At 35.3% G+C, this 11298-nt stretch overlaps 1 pseudogene; it reads right to left on the reverse strand.

The window, feature by feature from the left end:
* Positions 1-7468: 7468 nt before the first annotated feature.
* LOC114761030 (cytokinin hydroxylase-like) lies at positions 7469-10690 on the reverse strand (annotated as a pseudogene).
* Between the last annotated feature and the right edge of the window lie 608 nt (positions 10691-11298).

The following is an 11298-nucleotide window of genomic DNA, read 5'->3' on the forward strand; positions in this document are numbered from 1 at the left end:
TAGCTAATGAACATAATAAGTCATTTGCAGAGTGGTTCAAGCGAGAAGTGTTAAAAGAAGGCAATCCTTCTGAGACAATACAGAGGCTAGCTGCAGGGCCTTCTTTTGAGGTTTTGTGTTGGGATGGATATGATATAAATGGTTATTCTTTTTACACAAAAACCCAAGACGATAAGAGTACTATGCAGAATAGTGGGTGATGATGTAGTAGCGGAAGCCATGCATTTTGCTAGTTCTAAAGACAGAAACCCAATGTTGGCGGCAATGTCCTATTATGGAATAATAGAAGAGATATGGGAGGTTAGTTATACCAAGTTTAAAGTTCCCGTCTTCAAATGTAAGTGGGTTAATAGTAATGCTGTGCAAGTGGATGAAGAATTTGGATTTGTTTCGGTCTATCTTGAGAGGTTTGGATATGGAGACGAGCCATTTATTTTGGCAAGTCAAGCAAAACAAGTGTTCTTCGTTCCGATCTAGCAAAAAAGAAATTGTCTATCGTGCTTCAAGGTAAAAGGCAAGGAGTTGGTGGAGATAATGGTGACTTAGAGCTTAATCTTGATGAAACCCCGCCTTTCACAGCTACTCGACCTAAAGCAGTTGAATTAGATTTGGTAGATGATGACTATGCTGTTAGAGATGATCATTGTGAAGGAATTTGGGAGGATAATCATTGTAAGCCTTAAATGAATTATTTGATTTTTTTTTTGCTAAATATACTTAATAATATAATGTTTTATATTAACTTGATATTTCTTATTCTTAGATTTATTAATTTGTTGTTCTTTAAACAGGAAATGGACAGATCCGGTCAACAGGGTTCTGGTGACGACAGCTCTTTTACTAGCCGGAGAAAGGGTAGAGGGCCAACCCATATGAGGCATTTAGCTTTACGTGATGAGAGCACACAGCCTATGAGGATTACAGTGGAGTTTGATGATGATCTGAAGCCTATAGGAAAGGCTAGGGCTCAATTTACTAGTTACGTGGGTTATCTCGCACGCAATAAGATTAGCATTGACATTCCTAGCTGGAAGAAGGTGGACAAAGATTTGAAGAAAAACCTTTGGGAGGATATATTGGTATATTGTGCATTGTTTTCTCTACTTGTTTCAATTATAGTTGCTTATTTACTTTATAACTCTATGCTATTATTGTATTACAGCTGACATTTGATATTCCTGCCACTAAGCAAATGAGAGACCATCTGTTGAAGCAACTTGATGAACAGTGGAGGGATTTTAAGGCCACGCTTACAAAACATTATATTCGTGTAAAAAGAAAGGGTGAGCATCCTAAGGAATGATATTCATTTATTAGTGAAGAGGCATGAGAGAGTTTTGTGAAGCAACGTGAAGACCCTGCATTCCAGGTTTGGTTTCTTCAAACTTAATTTTTAATCAGGTCATATTTTATTAACTAAACTAATTTTGTCGATTTGGTTTCATTGTCATAGGCATTGAGTTAGAAGAACAAACAAATATCTGAGCAGAATGTATACCCACATACCATGTCTCGTGCAGGGTATGGTGGGTTGGAAAGAAGTATGATGGAGGAACGCTGAAGAATGCACAGATGGCTGCTGCTTCAGATCCTACTGGCTACATGCCACCTATTGAGCGTCCTTCTCGCCAAGAAAAATGGAAGGCGGCGAGGATTAAAAAGGGTCAATACATTACTCCACAGTCTGCTGCTGTTGCTGAGAGATTGTAAGTAATATTTAAGAATTATGCTTCATTAATTGTTTTTTTCAATTATCTTAAATTGAATTTGTTGCTTTAATGATATAGGATACACTTGAGGAGCAATTATCTCAAGGTACATTCATCCCTCAAGGACGGATGGATATCTTGGCCACTGCTATTGGAAAGGCTGACCATCCCGGAAGAGTCCGAGGGACCCCTAAAGGGATTGGTATTAAAGAATTTTTTGGCTCTGCTTCACGAAGAAGCACTAGATCATCCTCCGCTAACATGGTATCTAAAGAGGAGCTCAACCAACGACTACAGGAAGAAACAGAGAGAGTTCGAGCTGAACTAAGTCAACAACACATGGCAGAGATGCAAAAGATACGTGACGAATTCGATGCCAAGTTTCAACAGACTCTGATGATGATGGGTACGAGCGGATTCCAGATGCCCCGAGTATCTGAACCTTCCCAGGTAATAATCACACATCTTTTTAAATCTTCTAAAGATTCATTTGATCCATTTAAACTTATTTAATGTTTCTTAACTAATTTCATATTATGTTTCAGGGTTCACCTGTGATAAAAAGCGGAAAGGGCAGTAATAATCAGACACAGCCACTGACAGTGTCTGACCCTGACCCTAGCCTGACCCTGTCGAAGACAATGGGATGCCGTGTTCTCTCTATGTGGATTATGAAAATTCACCTGTTCATGTTGCTAGTGGTCGAGCATTCATGGGCACAACGATTCACGGCAACAAAATTCCGAGCAATCAAGCAAGGGTGACAGTGGAGAGGATTGTTCGTGGTCAGGGGGTACACCAGTGCCCAATCCTACTGATGAGGTTCGACTCTTGGCCCAAGCTAAAGGACATTTCATTTTGTGGCCAAAGAGACTTATTGCAAAGCCAATGGTGAAGAAGGCGGCAGCCAAGAAGGCCACAACGAGCGCATCATCTGATCCTGTACTCTTGCCTCTTCCTGGTGATGTTGCGCTTATGTATCCAGTTTGGAGGTTCTTCATTCCATGGTGCCAAACATGGATAAGCCTGTGACTTTCAAGATGCCGTTGGGGGTTGTGGGTTCAGATATAACATACGACTTCACCATTGACAAGAGGGACCTCGTTCATTTTCCTCAACTTTGAGGAGCTTGATATAGCCTTCATGCAGCTCGCTATTTTGTAAGTTAATATATCATTTTCTTATTACATATTATACTTCATGCATGTCCTAATTTTTTTACTTGAACAACAGGCACTTTAATCAAATCTGTCGAAACGGAGGACTTGAAGGAACATATGGCTTTATGTGTCCTCAAAGGGTGCAGAAAGAATTTAATACTGTGGAAGCAAGGTCAATCTACATTATGACCACAATGACTCAGACCAGAAAGCTAATATATTTTGCACCTTACGTGGAAGGGTAAGTGTATTATTGTATTTGAGATATACAAGTTGTATGTGTCGGGTTATAATTAACATGGTTTGCCTTTTGCAGTTATCATTGGACTCTAATTGTTTGTGCCCCTTTTGACAACAAAGTTTACTGGTTCGATTCACTCTGTGGAAGTCCATCCGAAGAAACCAAAGATGTCATCGACACGTTAGTTTTTATTTATATATTTATTACTTGTGAAGTTTATACAAGCATGCTCTAATATCATTTTCTCTTATAATGTTGATAGGGCTTTTCATACTTTTAATGTTGTGGCGATTAAACAAAATAGACAAGCACCAACATGGATTCTTCCAAAGGTATATGTTGTTTTGAACTAACTTTTAAACATTTTTGGATGAATTAAAGTTAATGTTTATAATCAATAATGTCTAATATTCAATTTTATATCTTATTTTTTTAGTACCGTTGTCAACAAGGACATGTTGAGTGTGGATATTATGTCATCCGCTACATGAATGACATAATTGAGACAGGAACGACTGAGAAATTAGACGAGGTAAAGATGAGTTACGTTGCATGACGTTCTTCAATTCATTTCACATTTTTGACTAAGTTTACTATGTTATTTTTATTAACAGATATTTCAAAATACTGCGCCATATCTCATGGATGACATCAACTTGATGAGGGACACTTTGTCAACAACATTGGTAGAAACTATTGAAATTTAGCTTTCAAATAGATAGGTTATTTCTCAAAAATTCATTGTTAGATGTTTTCTCTCGGTTCCCTCTTATATGTACATGTTCATGATTTCCATTGTACAGAGAAGTAGTTACTTCTATTTCAGAATTGTTGGACCTAGCCAATACGTGTTCCTTGGTCTTAATTAACCACTTAGTTCTATTATATTGGCCGGTTTCCTATTTCGAATTGTGTAAAAGAAATTTCAATGCTGTATATATATTAACTAGCTAATTGATCTTGTTCTGCGTGATCTGCACTGCCTACATTTATTTGGAACTGTAAACTGCAGGGTGGTAAAAATGAAAATCAAGCAGAATTTTTAAAAAAAATGTATTTTTTTTTAACGCGGTTATATATATAACCGCCGTTAAAAGTATATTCCACGGCGGTTTATAAAAAAACCGCCGTGGAAAATGGATTTTCCACGGCGGTCAATATAAAACCGCATGGAAAATGGAGTTTCCACGGCGGTTAAATAGAAAACCGCCGTGGAAATCAACTTTTCACGGCGGTTTCAAACCACCGTGTTTTCTTTACCTTTCAACGTCGCCTTTATCAACTTCGCCTTCAAAAACCGCCGTGAAAACCTTTTTTCTTAGTGTTCGCAGCCTCTCTAATGATAAACTAACGAACGTTCATGATTGGTGCCAAATGCCTATTTTGACAACTTCATGTATATTTTTGTACCAAAGTAAACTTTATGGTGCCAAGTGCCCTTTAGTGTAAATTTTATTATTAAAATTACATCTTAACCCCATTAATTATTGTTGCGTGTACTTTCAAACACTCTAATTAGGTTATCTTACTTCACCACAATTTTTCAAAATTGCGATGAAATATATTAAAACCATTGACTTTGTCCCTCACATTGATTGTCATGAACTTTTATTATTAAAAAAAATGGTATCATTTATTTGTTAATATATTGTGCGTATACTTTCAGTTAAGACAATTTTAAATTTCGTCAACAAGCTATATATTATCCTGCAGCAATCAGAACAGGCTATCATATTTTGTTTTCGTCAATATTTAATTTGCTCATGCGTCTAAGTTTGTGGTTCATGTAACTGTGACATTAATTAGGTTACTATTTCTTCCCACATGATTCCTAGATTCCAAAAATTTGAATAGTTTAATTTGTCCATCAAATTCAACATCGATCTTGTATTCAACGGCACGGCCTTGTGTGAGAAAATAAACAAAAAGTCCAAGTGGCCATAGACGTCAAATATTTTTTTTGGTTTTATTTATAGGATAAACTGGTAAAAAGAATTATTTTTGTAGTCTTATTTATAGGACAAAGAGAGAAATTTTTATATGAATGCAAATTTTAATCTTTATTTATTATTATGTTAACTTTGTTTTTATATATATAATTGAAAAATTATTAAATTTTGAGTCAGAGTAAATAAAATTTAAGGTTTTTTTATTCTGTATAAAACATGTTGGAAGTAACTTAAAAATAGAACTAAAAGAGTATATTCTTTGTCCTGTATAGTCTCTCAAATTCTTATTATAAGTCACTTTCAATTATTTCATCGAGATTAAGAAAAAATAGTTAACTTATTAAATATGATTTAAAATTAAAATTTTTTTTCCAACTTTGGCCTTGTAAAAAACATGGATTGAAGTAAAAAAGATAGGAAAATTAAACAGCGTGACCAAGAGTTATATAAGACACTGAACTAGAAGAAGACGTGACAAGAGGGTATATAGAAAAAGAAGGAAAAAGAGTTGGAAAAAAAAAACAGATAGCAACTCAAATTAAGATATTTTCCATTCCTTATGGCAAATTCCAATCACAAAAAAGAAAACAAGGTCGCAAAGAAACAAAACAATGTCATATCAAACTACCTTTCTTGTTATAGTTGGATCTCCAAGCTTTTGGATGCTCTAAATTCTACTCAAGCATCCAAATATGGGTCGATACGAATAAAAGATATCTGAACAAGGTTCTAGCGTCATCTTCAATGTGTCCCAAAAAAAAAAAAAAAAAAGAGCAGAGCAAATGAAGCATGTCCAAAAGTAAATCGCTTTTCAATTTAAAAAAAAAAATCCATATGATGACTTCATGATCATGAACATATAAAATAGCTGGAACATAAACGACGCAAGAAACTATGGATTATGTGTACGTATATGATGAATTAAACGATTGTTTCCTTCAGTGTCCAACTCATGATGCAATTATAAATATGAATTTTTCATGCACCACAATTTCTCCAAGAAGTCCCAAATCACTATAAACCAACAAAAATGTACCAATTAATGTCTTTCAAACTCTGCTGCGCACGTATTCAGTTTTGCTGGCTATTGCATATTTCCATCTTAGCTTTCTTTATTCTATATTGTTTTAATTTCATCAGTTTGTGTGTGTGCGTGTTAGTAACACTAAACTTTTTTTTTTGGTAAGTATGGGTATTCTCCTATCGGAAACAATAATATTTGAGGCATTGTCGGATACTAGCTAGATACCTCTCCCAGGATTCAAATCTTGGTTCACCTTGTTCGTTAATAACACTAAATTTATTCCTGAGCTTAGCCGCAATTTTTCAAAAAAGTTTCATAAAATATATTAAAAGCATTGACTTTGTCCCTCATATTATTGATTGTGAACTTCTATTATAAAAAAATAGTATCAATTATTTGTTAAATATGCTGCGTATGCTTTCAAACACAATCATAAATATCATCAAGCTGTTTTATCCTGCAGCAATAGGAATAGGAATGATCAGAAGAAGAGATGGCATATTTTAATGGTATCCTTGTTTTGATTTCGTCGATATTTAATAATAAGCTCATGCGTACAAGTTCAAGATTTACATTTAATTTGTTTATCAAATTCAACATCGACATGTTTACCACAAAAAAAAAATCAACATCGACATTGTATTAAACGGCACAAACGTGTGACGACAAACAAAAAGTCCGAGTCCAAATGCCCAAAGACGTCAAGTACAAATATATAAAATATTCTTTTCAATTTTTGTTACAAGTCACTTTCAACTATTACTTCAATTCTTAATATAAAAGCTAATTGACTAATTTGAGTAGATTAAAAAAATTAGTTAAGTTAGTTATTTGTAATAAATAAGTTTTGTCTTTCTTAAAATATTCTTGATAATCAAATGTATTGGTTAGAACTACATTATTGTAAAGACTATCTTGAAAAAAAATATGAGAGACAAAATGGATTGGTGGTATTATATTTAAGACTAAAATAAAGTGAAATGGGTTCTTATATTAAATACTAGAGGTAGTATTTCATCAAAATTAAGAAAGATCAATCAACTTATTAAATTGTCTTAAATTTAAAACTTTTTAACTTTGGTCTTGTTAAAGAATATGAATTGAAACAAGAAAGCAAGAAAGAAAGAAAAACGTGGTATTCAAAGAAATCATGTAAACACTTAACTAGAAGGCATCCTCTAGTAAGGACAAAAGAGAATATATAATATATATACCAACAAGTAAACTGATATGCGAATCCAACAACACAATCCACTATGACGTAGGACAATCCTAGAAAGAAAAAAAAAATCATTTGGTCATAACTATAAAAAGAAGAAAAAACTAAGAGATACACTGTAACATTTAAGCTGGGGTTACAGTTGAATTCAGAAGATCAGATCAGATCAGTGAAGAGGCTCAACTGTGAGAAGAAGTCCATGAGCAGGCCTGAGAGAGAGCATGATTGAAGGAGAATGACGATAATGTGGTGAGACTTTAAACCTAAACCTAGTAAGAAGAAGAGTTAACACAATCTTATACTCCATGAAAGCCAAGTTCCTTCCTACACACATTCTCCCTCCAAACCCAAAAGGCAAATAACCCATCTTATGCCTGCATCCTCCATTAACGCCGTCGTCTTTAAACCTCTCCGGCCTGAACTCGTTGGCGTCTTCGCCCCACAGTTCCCGGTCGTGGTGCATCGCCACCACATCGATCCACATGTTGGTTCCATTAGGCACTGTTAAGTTATCCACTTTAATGTCTTCTCTGGCTTGCCTTTGCACGTTTGGTGCAGGTGGGTATAATCTCAGGACTTCATTCATCACCCACTTCATCTGCAGATCAATTAATAGAAAGGTCATTAGTTAGCGCTTTCCTAGGAATAACATGTTTATGTAAAAGTATTAATAATAATAATAATAAATGTATTGTGAATGTGAAGAAATTATAGACTTTAATTGGTGGGTGGATTTCAATTAGAATTGTTCCTCTATATATGTTATGTTTTAATCGGTCAAATTCTAAACATATGTTGTGTTTTCACGGCTGTTCTACGTGTTTATATTTTATCAGGCACTTGGCTGCTCTGACTTGGCTTTAATAATATGAAAAAGAAAAAGGAAATGAAGTTAGTGCACGTATAGGCTCAAAAAGTGACACCGCGTTTTTCTATATAATTATTATTCTTTTTTTCTTTCAAAAGGGAATTAGCACTTTGTGGCTAAAGCTGCGCACGTGCATGCTTTGTCTCGTCGCGTGGGCTATTCAAGTTATTGGGGCTTTTTTGTTTAATTTTTTTTGTTTAGTTTCATTCGTGCTTGTCAATAGTCAACCACAACTTCAAACCACACAAATAATATTTGACCCTGCTCACACACGTATCATCAATATTGTCAAAAAGCAGAATTATTTTAGACGGGCCCACTCTTTTCAAGGTAAATAACATGACCCAGACCAGAATGAGACAAACTGAATTCCAGGGTTTCAAACTCCTCATCTATATCTAGTGTATCATTGTGAAAAGGAACAAATTAAATATCTTATTAGAGCTACTTGGCTGACAAATTTTCAGAAAAAATTAGGATTAATACCATCTTTAATCTCTAAAATTTGATCTTATTTTGTTTTTAGTCACTAAAATTTGAAATTAATGGTTTTGATATTTGAAGTTTAATTTCCTTCCTGAAATTTTAAACAAGGTGTTTTGATCCATGAAATTTAATATCATTTTGATTTTGGTTCTTGTTTCAGGGACAAAAAATCTTAAGTAAAGCCAAAATGAGATTATTTTTGGGACCAAAACCACTAGCTTAAAATTTTAGAAACCAAAATCAAAATAAAGTCAAATTTAGGGACTCAAAATGGTATTAACCTAAAAAATTATGATTTGTTAAGTATTTTGACATTATTAAACAAGCCGGCGAAAATTTTGATTAGCAACTTATTTTACGTCTTAATAATTAGGTGGCCATTATAGGAGTTCATTAAACGTACGAGAAAACCAATTAAAAGCAATCTCATCGTACGTACCTTTCTTAAACCTGCGAGTAAATTAACATCACCCAGCTCGTTGTCTCCGACAACTTCTTTAATCTCATCTCTGAGTTGATTTTGCCAATCTTCGTGCGTAGCCAGAAGCAGCAAAGTCCAAGTTACAGCAAGCGCAGTGGTTTCATGTCCGCCAAAGAAGAAAGTTTTGCACTCATCAACAAGTTCTCTCATGGTCAATTTATTGGCTTGCATCAACAAACCTAACAAATCTTGTTGATCCTGATGAGGTTGAGGTTGAGGTTGTCTCATGTTTTTCGACTGTTTCCGAGATTCAATGATGGACAACAAGAGAGCATCAATCTCTTTGCCCAGTTTCTTAGCCTCTAGGGTTTTCTCAACGTTCAAGTAATTCCCAAAGGGAACACCCACATATCGATTCGTCTTAAAGAGAGTCATTTGAAGAGCTCTTAGTTTATCAAAAACTTGCCTTGCCTTCTCATGATGATCTCTCATACCAAAGCTCGTTCTCGCTATGATTTCTCCTGCTGTGGCTATAACCTCCCTTTCTACATCTATTTCAGAATTCCCAGAACTTATTTGTGAACACCATCTTTCTATCATTTGGTTTGTGGATTCCACCATCATGCACGCCATTGCCTGTTTTTTTTCCAAGAAATATCACAGTCACTTATTATATTAGTATTAGAATGGAACAAAACTGGATAATGAAAATAGACTTGATTTGTATAAACCATTCCTTATTGGGTTATTTATGTGTAAAAGCATCTATCTCTACCCTACCACTAATGATGACTCTTGTCTGCCCATAAATATGTCACGTACTTTTCAAAGCCGTAATCATCATTCCAAGTGATGTTATTGTCTTTTTCCATTAAAGCCCACATGTTCGAAAACTAAAATGTGTGTGTCTCTGTGTGAGAGAGAGAGAGAGAGAGAGAGAGAGACCTTGAGGTTAAGAGGAGAGAAGGCGGGGGCAATGATATGACGATGACGAACCCAATCGTTGCCTTCGACCATAACAAGCCACTTCCAAACATGGCGTCTCTGTCGTTTTTGAACACACTGGGCTTTCCCCATCTCTTTGCCAAAACCTCGGTCGACATTTTCTTCAAGAATTCTGGCTCTGCTATGTACAAAAACGGCTCTGTCCCCAACCAGTACACGAACACCTTCCCTGCATGTTATTCAAACCAAACACATTCATTAACGTTGTTCATCTGTCCCCATCACCAATCAATGAGAAAGGTGTGATATGTGTGTGTGTGTGTGTGTGTGTGTAGTTGAAGGCTTACCGTGAGAATTCTGCCATCGAGAGAAGTAAGGAAAACAGTGGAGTGTATATCATGGCTGGGTTTTGATGATGAGGATGATGAAGACAAGTGATCATCATCATGATCATCATGGTCAGTAAGAATAATAGAGTTTCTGTTATTCTGCTTTTTCATCTCTTTAATGTTTCCGAGGGGGAAACTTGGCGTTGGGCCACCAAATCCACATCTCTTGAGCTTGAAATGTGTTAGGACTGGCTTCACCCACCATGAAAATGCAAGTTTCAGAACTAAACTCATGAAGCTAAACACTACAAGACCCAAAATCAGCCTTAAGAACTCCATATCTGTCTCTCTGATCTCTCTCTCTATTCTTCTTTCTCTCTGTGAAAGTGCAAAACTCTCTCTCTGCTTTCTGATTCTGCAGAACTTACGAAGAAGGCTTTGATTCTGAGTGAAGATTGTGATGAGGCAGGTTGTGGGGGGAAGGGTATTTATAGAAGAAGGGAAGGGTCGGAGAATCCGTGGGCGTTGACTGAGCCAAACGTACTGTAGTTTGCTTTGAAGTCTGAACATTTTGGATTTCGCGACTTTTCCTTTTTCTTTTGCTCTTTTTGGCCATATATTATTACACGACTCGAGACCCACATGTTCGCTGTTCCGTTGCTCTTTTTTTTTTTTTTTTTGTAATTTCTTTGGCCAACATTCTGTTTCTCCACTTTTGGTTCTCATTGAATTTCCCCTTCCATTTTCAAAACTACATAAATTTTCTATAAGAATTACAAATATAAATAATTTGCACATATATTTCACATGAGGTTTTATTATTTACTTACAAGCCTCCTATTTTGAAGAAAAATTTGTGTGTATTCTAAGTATAGAAATGCCTTGTGCAAGTGAAAATCGATCAAATTTAAAATTTTATTTTATTTAGAAGAAGCTTTTATGATTTT

The sequence above is a fragment of the Neltuma alba genome, unplaced genomic scaffold (genome assembly GCF_004799145.2).
Source record: "Neltuma alba isolate B1F8T4 unplaced genomic scaffold, ASM479914v2 tig00011067_pilon, whole genome shotgun sequence".
NCBI lineage: Eukaryota > Viridiplantae > Streptophyta > Magnoliopsida > Fabales > Fabaceae > Neltuma > Neltuma alba.